The sequence below is a fragment of the Anser anser genome (assembly GCF_964211835.1).
Source record: "Anser anser genome assembly, chromosome: 5".
Taxonomy (NCBI): Eukaryota; Metazoa; Chordata; class Aves; order Anseriformes; family Anatidae; genus Anser; species Anser anser.
The window spans coordinates 16,086,620-16,099,964 of record NC_139725.1 but is presented as its reverse complement, the minus strand read 5'-3'; the positions used below and the strand labels follow the sequence as shown (position 1 = coordinate 16,099,964).

The window sequence follows — 13,345 nt, the reverse complement described above, 5'->3', positions numbered from 1 at the left end:
TTATTATTATGTTACGAGTTATTCATACAGTAATGTCTTTGCTCTTTCAGCAACTCTAGATATCTAATCTGGAGTATTATTCAAAATAGTCTCAATAATAGTCTCAATAGTCTCAATAATTTTACTTCTATACAATAAGTATACTTTCATATCAGTTAAACAGCTCTGATCACACTGAGGGATTGCTGAAATATCTTTAGTATATTGTCTCCCAGTTCAATCAAATTCCTTCTATCTCTAATTAATCATAGATTCATGGCAAGAGTTGCTGGTCGCCTTGCAATTCAGTCAAATGGGATTGAGCAGTACTGTGGGAATGAGTGTTTTTGATTGTATTTCATACTCTTTCACTATTAATAAATTTGGAAATAAAAGTCTGCTATCGATTTCCTATGTGTGTTTGCGTTACTCTGCAGCAGTTGTACTACTAATAAAAAAGAAATTCCTTATAATTTCATTTGTTAGCAAAGGAAATTGGCTAAGTAAAATAAGTCAACAAATGAGAAAAATATGGAATTACATTTTTTTGCAAAGTTATTTCTCTTACTGTGTTATGGTAGTATTCCTCTGTTCTAGATCAAACATAAATTGGATAAGGTCCTATCTAAGAATTAAAACAAACAAACAAACAAACAAACAAAAAACTTCTGTGAGTCATTATAACAGAATCAAAGTTTACTGTGAGGGAATAAAAATGACTACTATCCTACTATCACTATAATTTCTCGAACATTACTCAAGTTGTGAAGGAGGTCTTAATTTTTCTTACAAAAAGTAGGTTGCCACCTGTGTCTCGCAACATATCTGTAAATAACAGATTGCACCAATTATGTTAGTGTTTTGCTGCAGTGCATTAAAATGAAATGCAGCAGTAGGAATGATTTATAGCAGAATGCACCATTTTGGTTTATAAAGCTGATAAGCAGAGAAGCATGAATTATTAAACTGAGTAGCCTCTTTATAGAAAGGCGAGTAATCAAGATTTGCTTGCACAAAACAAGAAAGCTGTGACTAATTTCATATAATGATGTTTGCCTAACAAAACAGTACATTTAAAGGTCAGCTTAACAGTGGAAATCTGATTTCAAGGCAAAGAAACACCTTTGCTTTTTCTGTGTAATTCTACTGGCACATACACAACATCAAGTTTTGAGTGAAATAATGTAGAATCCCACCATTACTTCAAAAGGAACAGCAAGGAAAAAAAAATAAATAAAAGATAATGCTTTATTTTAAAGCCAACAAGAAAATTTTATTTATTTATTTATTTATTTGACATTGTAAAGACAAAGACCATAATATTTCAGGTGCCATAAAAAAGTCTTTGAGTGTGTCTTAAAATGTTCAGTTTACAATTCATGGTTCATCAGGACTGACTTTTAATAATTTGGTTTTCTATATAGGCTGAAATTAACTTTAAAGAGTAGCTTCTTTTTTACCTGTGCTTCTGCCCCTCCCTGTTTCCAGTTCATCAGAAGACAAAAAGCACAGATGAGTATATATATGAAACTTTTTCTCTCTACATAACCAGAACCAAAACAGTAAACTTCTTTGTTAAGACAGATGTTTTCTCTCTAACTCAGTTCCTATGGTTACAAAATTCTGTACCTTCTGTACCAAACCAATATCAACTGTGAAAGTCTCAAAATTAGAGTACTTGACTGAAAGGAAATAGCACAGAAATACGCCTAGGGGCATATCCAGAGCTACAATTTTAGGTGAATAATTTCTCAAGGTTGACAAAATTAGCATAAAAATTAGCATAAAACATTTAGGAACAGTAAGTAAGGAAAACAAGTAAAATAAAAATAAAATAATAAAAATAAATGCATAAATAAATAAAACAGGGACTGTATGATGTTCAGTTTTGTCCTGTGTTTTCACTCTATAAGAATGCAGAGTGTTATCTTGTGAAAGCATTGAATGTCATGGTTTTTGGATCTATGACTACATGGGTCATTGAGGAAAGTGTCTCAATTTCTGCAAAATTAGTAGAAGTCTGGTCTGTACTTTCATGTTGATCCCTGGGAACGAAGTTCTCTTTCTCCTACTTCCAGAGGATTTCTTTACTACTGACTTATTGTCTGGGAACCATCGGATTTCACATAGTTTTCTGTGTCCTGTTTCCTTCAACATTTTATCCTTGTGAATTTCCCCACTGTTGATTTCTCTTTCTGGAAATACTTTGTTTGCTGAATTTCTCCTACTTAGGAAGAGTTTCTTCCTTCTCTTATCTAATCTCAGCATACTCTTTAGCATAACTTTTAGCATAGGGGTCATTTCATCAGTTGTAAGACATTCTTAGCCTTTAATAAGAACTCTCATTTCTATATTACCCCTCTCAAGTTTTCATTTGGTGCTATCATCATTGCTTTCCCTTACTCTTTTTTTTTTTTTTGTCTGAGTACAAGATGTTCAGTTCCTTTTTGCTTTGTTCATATATCAAGAGTCTGAAGTTACACAAAGAAAAGAACACAAAGAAATTAATATCTGAGCCAGTCAGAACTATTCTAGCACTCTCACAACAGATACACTGCAAACAGACTTGTTATTTAACAATGACAGCCCCAATTCTCTTTCTGATGGCCTTTTAGTACTTCCAGCGTTTGCATCAACTGTTTGCAAATCCTCAGAAACAGATTTAAAATATTTACAAGGCTTTGAGTGTTTTACATTTACTGTCACCTTGTAACAATATTGATCTTGGATGTGGGTGCTTGTCTCAATTTAGTAACACTTACAGCATTTTAGTTCTATAGTTTGCTTTGAGTATAATAAAATAAAAGAAAAAGATTGTAGAGGAGTACAGAGTAAACGTAAAAGTAAATGTTTTTAAAGAAAAATAACCTCACACAGTGTAATAAAGAGTCCCACATAACTGGAAAAGCCTTTAGAAAGACTTCTCAGGGAGATAAACTGAGGTGCAGTGAGTGAAGGAGGGATTTCTTATAAAAGCAGAAAATCTCTTCCCATAGCTAATGGAAAAGAGATATATAAAATACAAAGGATACTAAAATCCTTCTTGAAGTAGTTGCACTTTCTTAATGAAACATATGGTGTCTAGATATCGTAGTGATAGGCTTTCATTATTGTTATTATTACTACTGCTTGTCTATATTTATATACTAAGGGCAAGATCTTCACTCATGAAATATCTTCCAGACAGACATACAGATCAACTTTGCACTACTCTCTATACAGAAAACACATCAGGTACTGAAACTGGGAATATTTCATGGACTGAACCCTTTATAACTTTCAGAAGAGAGTAGAGATGCTGTGTCAAATACCTTTTTACAAAAGTTTCTTTGCTCTAAACCCTGACAATTAAGGTACTGGCTGCCCGTATTTCATTAGAAACACGGTAATAAAGACTTCTCTGTACTGAATCACACCTGATTTATTTTTTATTTCGGTGTATTTGTGGTTTTCAGTATTGGGCATCTCTACATGTTTTGGAACCTAAAACTGTTTCTGTCATACCAGAACATTTGAGCTGTATAAGTAGAAATAATTTTCCTCCCTTCTCCTTTCATATATAGGCCTCCAGAAAAAAATGATCACTGCAAACAGGCAATTGATAGAATAGACCTTACAGCCTTCAATAGTTTAATGTATAAAGCTGTAACATTTATTCGGTTACACATTTTTAAAAAATTAGTTTAAAATCATGAGATATAGGGGACAGAAGTTCAACTTTCTAGTGCTCTGATTATTATCCAGTTGTTACACGTGTTTAGCTATGATGCTTTTCTTGCTACTTTCTTCACAACTTGGAAAGTTTGAGTTTATCACCCTCTCAGAACAAAAAAAAATATCTTGGAAGTGGCAAGAATTATCAAGAGATATCTTTTCTAGCTTTGCTTGTCAATCTACCTTCTCAGGATCCACTTGAATCTCTTACAAAGAGTGAGTAATAAGAAGTATGTGGTTAAAAAAACAATAAAAATAATAATAATAAAAAAAGGCTTTGTTGCTCTACAGCTGTGTAAAACAAATGCTTTTTCTGGTAGTTTGTAGTCAGGTAGACCTCACTATTCTCTTTTTTTTTTTTTTTTTCCTTTAGTGTCAATGAAGGGTGAATTGTATCAAGCACAGGTATGATTTCACGTTTTATTCTAATGCATTCAGCATATCCTTAAAAGTACAAAACTGTAATAAGACTGTTTTAAAAACACAGCTAGCTTAAAATGGTTACTAATGCTTTTAGAATGTGATAAGCGCTTTAAAATTGGTTTCTAACAATACAGGTATAACAGAGAACACAAAAATTGCCACTTGTAAGTTAGAAAATAGTGATGTTTGCTTCAGTTTAGTCAAATCTGAAACTATAGTGAAAGCTATACATTTTCTGAATGTCAGAAAAAGTAAAGACAAAATACTATGAATTAACCTATGCTATAATACAGTCTGCATAAATACAGGAAATAGTCCATATTCCTAAATTATGAAAGTTAAGATTTCTGCCACCTTGTATTAATATAGCAGCTAGGTGGATAAAATACTTGAATTTGATTCATGACAACATGATTTCAACCCTTAATGTGAAGTAAAGTAAATGGACTTGGTTTTAAATACTTAACGATATCCTAACCACTGGGCTATTAAATATTTGTATGTCTGCCTAACCCCTAACCACCTCCTAAGAAAAACACCCTACTTAGCTGGCATATTTTTGTCAGAGCTCTTATGGAGTTTTCTTGCTGTGCTAACATTATTCTTATCCTCATTCTCTATGAAAGTATCTGTTGAAAAACTGCATGAGTCATGCCATCTTAAAACTATTTTGGGATAACTACATCTTAATGGAAAGAAAAATAATCAGTTAATATAAGACAGGAGATGATAGACAATAATACTTAAGTAACATCTGTACAATGAAATTCATATCTGAAATTCAGGGATTTATTAGATTTTTAGAAATTTACTACAGTTTGTTGCCAATCAAACTAAAGCTTGAAGTACTTGACCCTTGAATACAATCAGAATTATTTTCATTTCTGTGTAATAAAACTATTATTGTATTCAATACATTTATAGTTTTTATAAAGTTGCCTCTGTATGTATGATTTTTACAATTTTTACAATTAATGTTGTATTATAGAGCTTTAAGGAAAATGAAATTTATTTCTGAGTTTTGTTAACATTCCTTTTAATGGTTCTGATAAAAATAAAAATATTTAAATAAAAAGAAAGTTCATATTATAACACAAATTGTTCATTATAATATTCAAATAGTTCATATTATGGTTCATTATAATATGAATAGAATAATTTTGGTTTTGGTGAGGCTGTTTTTCACTGAGCAATTAACTTGAATGAACACTTCTCCACAGGTTTTAGCTCAAGAACCTGTTCTAGTATTACTACCAACATATATAATTCAAAGCACTGTTGTAAAGAATGGCTGCCTAAACCTGTACTTAAGACACAGTGTACACTTAAGTGTTTGTTGAGGTAGAATACAGAATTAGATATTTGAAATAGAAACAGCTTTCAAAAACCATATATAAAATCTTCTGCATAAATTCAGCGTAGTAAAAGATTTTATTTTATTTATTTTTTTTATTAATACGTCAAGTATGTTTCAGTGGATCATCAGAAAAGTAGAGCATGATCAGAGCAGAACAGAAAATGTTAGGACCAAAATGTGTATTTCTCCTGCTTCCTAAAATGAAGTTTGTTGGATGGAAGGAAATACATAAATAAAGTGCTATAACTGACACCCCAAAGCTGTTTTCCACTATCCTGTCTATATATGTACTAATATTGGCTAGCAGAAAGTAGTCAGATTCATGTTCCCAGGTCTTCCTAAATAAGCAGATTTTACTAAGTGTTTGCTACAATAGGTTTCTTAATTTCACAGAGTGATGATGTATCAATTAAAACTAATCTATCTTCGAAGTAGAAACTGTTGAAACTTCTTTTATCCTCAGGAAGTGAGTGCATGAATCAGTAATTACAAAGCATTGCTCAGCTCCTCCATTTACTTTCATCTTGTGAGGAGATTAATAGCCATCCTTGGGACACCAGCTGCTTTCTATTTATCAAAGGGATGCCACAGAGGCTGGCAGTTCTGCTGGAGGACTAAGGGCAAGGCGGGATATGAAGAGCCAGCAGCAGCTTTAGAGTCAGACAGAGGGAGGAAAAGCAAGTGCTAGTTTGTACATCTGATTCTTCCAAGTGCTCCCCCCACTCCTTCTTTGTACACAGGTTACTTGTTATCCTTCTCAGCTAAGCTAGTTACCTAGACCTAAGGTCAAATGAATGTGTTATTGCAAAGAACTACAAATTAATTCTATTTGAATCTCTCTCTCCTTGCTCCCCTGTCACACCCTAACAAACAGTAAGGCCACTTTTCAGCTAAAATTATTGTAATTAGTGTACTGTGAGTCATGAAATTTCATTTGGGAGAGCCATTTTGCATTTCCCATCTCTACTGCCTATGGCAAATCTACCAGATTTGTGCATCTTTCCATTTCATTTTATCATTAAACACAGTATATTCTTGCAAGGTCAAAGGTGAAAGTTATGACAGTAATTTCCATATCTTTGTCTTCTAGTAAACTAAAGTAAAATATTTATAAAGGCTTTTGTTTCTCTTTTCCTATTTATTTTCAAATGTTCAATTTGAATATCTTGCATAATAAAAGTGATCAAGATACAGGTCAGTCTGTTTTCTCCACAGTACTAAAAAGGTATGTGAAAATTTACTCTTTTTTGTCTTAACAGAACCTAGATTTTAACTCTGTCCTCAACTGCAGTGAAAATGGTAGTATTGGACCTAATAACTAAAGAATGTTGTAAAAACAAATTTAAGTTCCCAGAGTATTGAAGCTATTAATGGCTTACAGTTGATGTTAAAATACAGACAAGAAATTTAAAAATTCTCATTTACATACAGAAAAAATCACATGGGGCTTCAATATACTTTAGATTTTAATATTAAGCTTTTTATATTTATATTCAGTTACTTGCACAAGATAATGATGGAATATTTTTCCATCTTTCCCAGTCAGTATTCTTTAGTAGCAGTTCAGCTGCTGAGATACAGCACCACGTAATCCTTTATATTTCCAAAGCAGAATTTAACAAAGCACTTGAGTTCCAGTAAATGGTTGAAAAGTATCTTTTGAAGTTCATCTATCTCAATATTCTAGTTCATAACTGGTAAAAATAATGGAAAATATAATGTATAAGTTAACTTGATATACTGTTTGCGAGATATTATTTTAAAATTCCTAGACTAAGTATTCACAGGTGAAAATTGCATAGCATTATTCAAGTCATGGCATGAAAAGAATGCTTACAGGCACTGTGAAAATAGTTATCTGTTACCTCAACTGAAACAGAGTAATTTTCAAAATGTGATTACTGAACATTTTCTGCAAGCAACTTACTGTGCAAATTACTTACAGAAATTTTCTGGCAAGTTTAAAAAATATAGTTTGTTTCATAGAATGAGAAATGATCATAATTAGCAGAAGTATAAATAGTTGCAATTATACCTTTTAAGTTTCATCCAGCCTTTCTCTATCCTAAAGCAACTTTCGTCTTTTTTTTAGTGTCATTGAGTAAAAACTGAAAACAGATCAAGTATTTCAGAATTATATCATAAGAAAGTTATATGAAAAATAGTAGTCCTGACTAGAGTGAGAAATAAATGGGTGTCCACCTTGTAGTGCAGCAACATTCAAACTAGCTCTGTGTAGACCTGTATCCTGGAACAACAAATGAAGTAGGACAGAGAGGTAGATTGAACGTATATTCTAGAAGCTGAACAGGGAGCAATGCTTTAGCGTGGTGATTTATCCACGCTAATATGCCCCATTCATCAGTACTGATATACTTATGCTCATGTTAAGTCTAAGATATTTGCACAGAGCTTCATTGCAAATGTTTCTATGGTTCATAGAAGCCCAGGACAATTCAGTTTAGAAGGGACCTCAATACATTTCTGATTCAACATCTTGCTCAAAACAGGGTGGTCTGTGAGGTTCGCTGCTGCAGTGTCAATACTGAAAACAAAACAAAACAAGTAACCAAAATTTTCTTTAGGTTTATATTTTTAAGAGAGGTCTAAATGCTGATGGTATGATCTCCATGAATGAACAAAAAGTCTTCTGGAATTTCCAGAGATCAGATAAAGTGTCAAAAATAAATAAATAAATAAATATAAAGAAGCATTAAATAATTTTCCTTTACATACACTGATGACATCTCTTTCCCTTCATCTCAACTGGCAAACATCCATATTGTGAAATGTAATGTAATAAGAGCTTAAATGAAGTCCTTCAAAATTAGTTGGTTGGGAATACTGAAGTTTTGCAAGACTCATATCTTTTCTGTTAATGATTCTTTCTCCACTACAGCCTTTATTCCTATGAAAATTCCTTTTAGTCAAAAGAAGTTTTTATGGAATTATGAATCTTAGGGACTTACTTACAATCACCCATGAATTCAACAACACTTAAGAAACACTCTTCTTTCTTTCCATGGTATATAAGATCATCACAGTATAGTAGTATAATAGATAGTGGGTATCTTAAATATATCTTTTTTTTTTTCCTGCTTATGAATAATCATATCATAAACTGTAACATAGCTTTCGTTTATGTCTTTTAAATGACTCTTAGCTGTGACAGGAAGCTTAGTAATAAGAAAGACTAATTTTGTTTCATGTGTTCTGGTCATACAAAATTCACTAGAGGCACAGTATAATCTCATTAGCCTTCCTCATGCCAAGAGTTTTCTCTTGTTGCATTGATGACTTCCAGCATGTTTCACGTAAGTTTTATTTTCTTTTATCTACTATTCTTCCTTCTTGGAAATAAAAAGACAATCTGTCACTGCAAATGAGATAATTATGTATAATTTTGTTTTCATCATTATCCATATTCTATTACGGTACATCCCTGGGCAATACAAGTACTTAAGTTTTGTGGATAATATTGCAATGGACTTTCCTGGGTGAAGCATATATATATATTATTTTCATTATGACTACCTAAAGCATTACAGTCTAATGTTTAGATGAGGGAAATTGCAGATACAGGGCTTCTGCTTTCTATTAAAACTGGGCAAACCACAAATCAGCAAGTACATTTAGATGTGCATTTAGATTTTTTTTCTTATGTATCTGGGAAAGACTTCATTATTTCATCTGTTATTATTCATAGCTTTTGTAGTGAATGTAGTGAATGATTTTCTTTGGATATGTCCTTAGTAACTGTACCTTTCTAATAGCATAAGTAAAGGCTTTATTAGCAAAGCTGAGCCTTGGACAGCTCCTTGGTATTAGATAATACCTGAAGAACTACTTTTGTTATGCTATAAAACCTCTAAAACCATCTGCATTTCTACCCACAGGGCCGCTGGTACCTTAATGTGCCCCTACTTTAAAAGTTTCTGCTATAATCATGGGGCCTGTTACAATTTCATGGTTGTATACCCTATATACAGTGATAACTTAGAAGGGGAAGTAAGTGTATATGGCATTTAATGTGTGTACACATACATATTGTATATTTTTATATGATTAGATAGTCATTTTCATAGAATATTAAATATGTGTTTATGTATGACATACATTATACTTTTGCAACTACACTTTCAATAACATCTATCCAACCTTGTTTTTGTTCATGTTACAATAGTCTGGCAGTTTGGGGATGTTAGCTTATTGTTTCTTTGCCTTTTATTTCAAGCACCAAGTAGTAAGACTTTCCTGTTCGCTACTTCCTAAATATTTTTTCTAGATTTTTTTTTTCAAGTCATACATTTATTCAGCCCCAAATACATTATATATATATTTATTATATATATTTTTATTATATATATATAATATTATATATAATATATATATAATATTTTATATTATTTACAGGAAGAAAACAAGACAAAGTGAGCAATTGGATTCATGTTTTATAACTTAATCCTGGTTAAGTTTGAGGTTTATAATGATTAAAGTAGTCATATGTCTCATTTTATTAGTTCCCTTACCAGATAATTTTTCATAAAGCTCTGTCATGAACAACTTCAACTACTGTGTCATCACCAACTGTATTTCTCCATTTTTCTGTCTGGTCAAGGCAAAGAATCCTTATCCTAAAAGTTAGAATTGAGTTCAGCATTAATCAATTTTTAAAAGTTTTTTTGTGTGTGTGTGTGGGGGGGTAACAGTTACTCAATATTTTTTAATAACACTTATAAGAACTAATTACATAAAGAGCACATTCTAGTGTTTTTAGAAGAATTTGGGAATTTGGATGTTGGGGAGTAATAGGGCCTGGAAATATATATTAGAATTTATTTCTGCATTAGTTACCAGCTAAAATCCTCTCTTGGATTTTCCAGTAGGAGGAAATTGTAGACATATAATACCAAACCACAACATTCTGCTTTGGGAGGCAAGCTGTAGATGTACATAGTATTGCTACAGAAACGATAAGGGGAGTAAAAGGAGATTTTTATTTATTTTTTTTCTACATGTCTTTTCAGCAGATTCTGGCTATTGACTGTAATTACTGAATTTAAGAGTGTACAGCACCTGTTTTTTGCTACTTCCCATTATTTCAATATTCATGCAATTTCTGTCATGGAAAAGCAGATACACACCTTCTGACAGAAACACTTTGTCTTCCTGATTATTCACATATGTTGGACTTCATTTGAAAATATTTTGTCACTTGAGGCTTATATGTCACCGTGCATACAAATGTTCCTGAAAACAGCTTAGGAAAGGAATATAAAATGATAGTATTCTACTACGAAGAGGAGAATTTGGAGAAACAACTTGCAAGAGTATTTGAAAGGGATAAAAGTAATAAAAATATGACTGCTCTTTATAAGTCTTTCCTCTCACATGGTTCTTAGATCCTCATGACTAGAGCTAGACTACTATTAATTAATGAGGAATTGTTCAACACTAATTTCTTTCTTTCATAGAGAAAGGTTGGGACGTTTGAATTTTAATGACAAAAATGCCCATTGTGTGGACTTTTCCCCTTTGCTTTTCATCTTGCTGCCTTTGGGGAAATATATTAATACATAAAGCACTGGGATTAAGCCAGCTGTTTTCTGCCTTTTGACTTTCCGCTAGCCTTCAAACCATAGGGTCCACAGACCTGCAGGTTCTTGTGTGAGAATAAGGTCACTGTTCAGTATGAAGGATGATTAATGTCTCTGCATCGCTACCCTGAGGAACTGACCTTCACACTGGTGAAACCTGAATCAGTGAGAAATCCCTATCTCATCTTTCATTAAAATTACCCATCATGGCCAAAGCACAGCTGAGATACTGGACAGTTAAGTGAATCACAAAATGATCTTTTATCATCAATAAATGCAAGCTCTCCCATGTACAGTTTTTACAAATAGTAGCTGTGTAGCAATTGAGCAAAGGAAATGTGTGTATGTGTGAGGAGGAGAACAATGCATAGCACTTGGTTATTTTTCCTTTCTCCCTCACGTGGCATTTCTTTTCTTAAATAGCTCAGTGGTAATATTAGCAATTACATGAATCATGCTACATGATTTTAACTTTCTTGGATGTTATATAACAATAGCTTAGAAGTTTTAGAAATCACTTTCATTATGGCTATGAAACTGTTCAATTATTCAATATTTATTTATTTATTTATTTATTTATTTTTAGGAACAAACTGTTTTCTGAGTGTTCTTTCTATTGCTTTTGGCAAATTATCCCAGAAAATCTGTCTGTCATACTCTAGCACTTCTACATCTTAACAGTATTACAATTTGAGATATTTTTTATTTTCTGTTATATTTACACCTCATTCCCTGAGCATCAACCCCATGGATTTCCAAATAAGCAGACTGTGTGTAAGCACTGTCTGCTTCCAGTATTTGTAGAAAGTATTTGTTTCTGCTTTCATTTCCAGGAAAATGCCTGGAATCATTTAAATGTAATCATTTAAAGCCAATGGAGGAAAAAAAAAAAAAAAAAAAAAAAAAGCTAATAATATAAAATAAAATAAATAATAAAAATAGATAATAATAAAATAAATTATATTAAATAAATAAATAATAATAATAAAGCAGTAAAAAGGTTATCATGCTAAGCCAATACCAGTGAAACTAATGGCAATAAATATTATTGAATTTAGTGGTACAAATGCAAGTCCTAAATGGAACTGTGATATTGATGAATTACATAACAGGGAACAGACATATAGAAAGGTCAGAAACTAGTAGTAAGATTTCATTGCTGTAGAGAAGACTTCTGGGAAAAAAAAAAAAAAAAGAGAGAGAGAGATTTTTCCTCTTCCTTTCCTCTTCCCCAAAACTTGTATTTGATTAAGTAGCATTTTAATATAGTTAATATTAAATTTCCAATTTAAGTATGTCATGACCCCCTGTATTTTTATAGTTATGTGTCAAAATAGATTCAGGAATAGAAGAGGAAGTTCCACAGCTATGGAAGTTCTAAATATTTCTGGAAGCTTGCATGTATTTGTAGCCTCTGTTTTTAATAGTACATTAATATTCATATCACAGTGACAAAACAAGGGGTAAAGGATTTGCATGTTTGTATTCAGGAAAATAATAAAAAATAAATACCAAAGTTCCTTCAAACTTCATTGAAGAAACTAGAGCTGAGCTGACTCAAACGTTACAAAGGAATAGCTAAACACCTATATCAAAAAGCTCAAAATCTTTAGGAACTGAAAAAATATAGCCTCAGAAGTCTGCTGAGAGAGATTGTGCTGCTGTTTGGGACTTACATAAAAAATTCTGATAGCTTTTTATTGGAGAAATATTCAGTAAGGTTTGCTTGTTTCTTCCTTGGTGCTACAGAAATGTTGATTGCATTCTTTTCAATACTTTTCAATGTCATGGCCCCTTTATGTTCCAAACTGTAAGTGACCTTTCTAGGATGGCTACAGCAACTCCTTCAGGTAATTTACATATTTAAAATGCTTTAAGAACTCATTTAAGGAAATGAAAAGTGTTGCCTAATTTCACTGTAATAGATTGATTTTTATAGTTAGCAGAACTGCAGAAGAATTTATTGGGGGGGGGGGGGGGGGAACATGAGAAAGTCTGGATATTCCATTCTTCTTTCTCTTCTTTGCCTTATCCAGAGAATTTAGAAAATCACATACATGTTCTTTCTTCTCTTACCTCTACCAGAAGCTATTAATTTACCTCACTCCAAGCTGATCATTAATTAACACTACAGTGACAAGCTCAAGAGAAGAGAGACATGGAAGTAGTAAGACAGATAGTTGTGCTGCCTTGCAGCTCAGAATTATGAGATCAATGCCTAAGCTTCTGCTGTGAACTGTCATGAGGCTTTCATTAAATGGATATGTTATTCACT

General features: G+C 32.3%; 1 protein-coding gene across 1 annotated transcript in view; it reads left to right on the top strand.

Moving 5' to 3' along the window:
• Positions 1 to 13,345, top strand: part of LOC310900530 (uncharacterized protein) — a gene marked incomplete at its 5' end in the record, with an annotated part of 545,595 nt that overhangs the window by 476,211 nt on the left and 56,039 nt on the right. The window contains one exon of the mRNA XM_083838654.1: positions 4,067 to 4,098. The remainder of the gene's footprint in view (positions 1 to 4,066; positions 4,099 to 13,345) is intronic.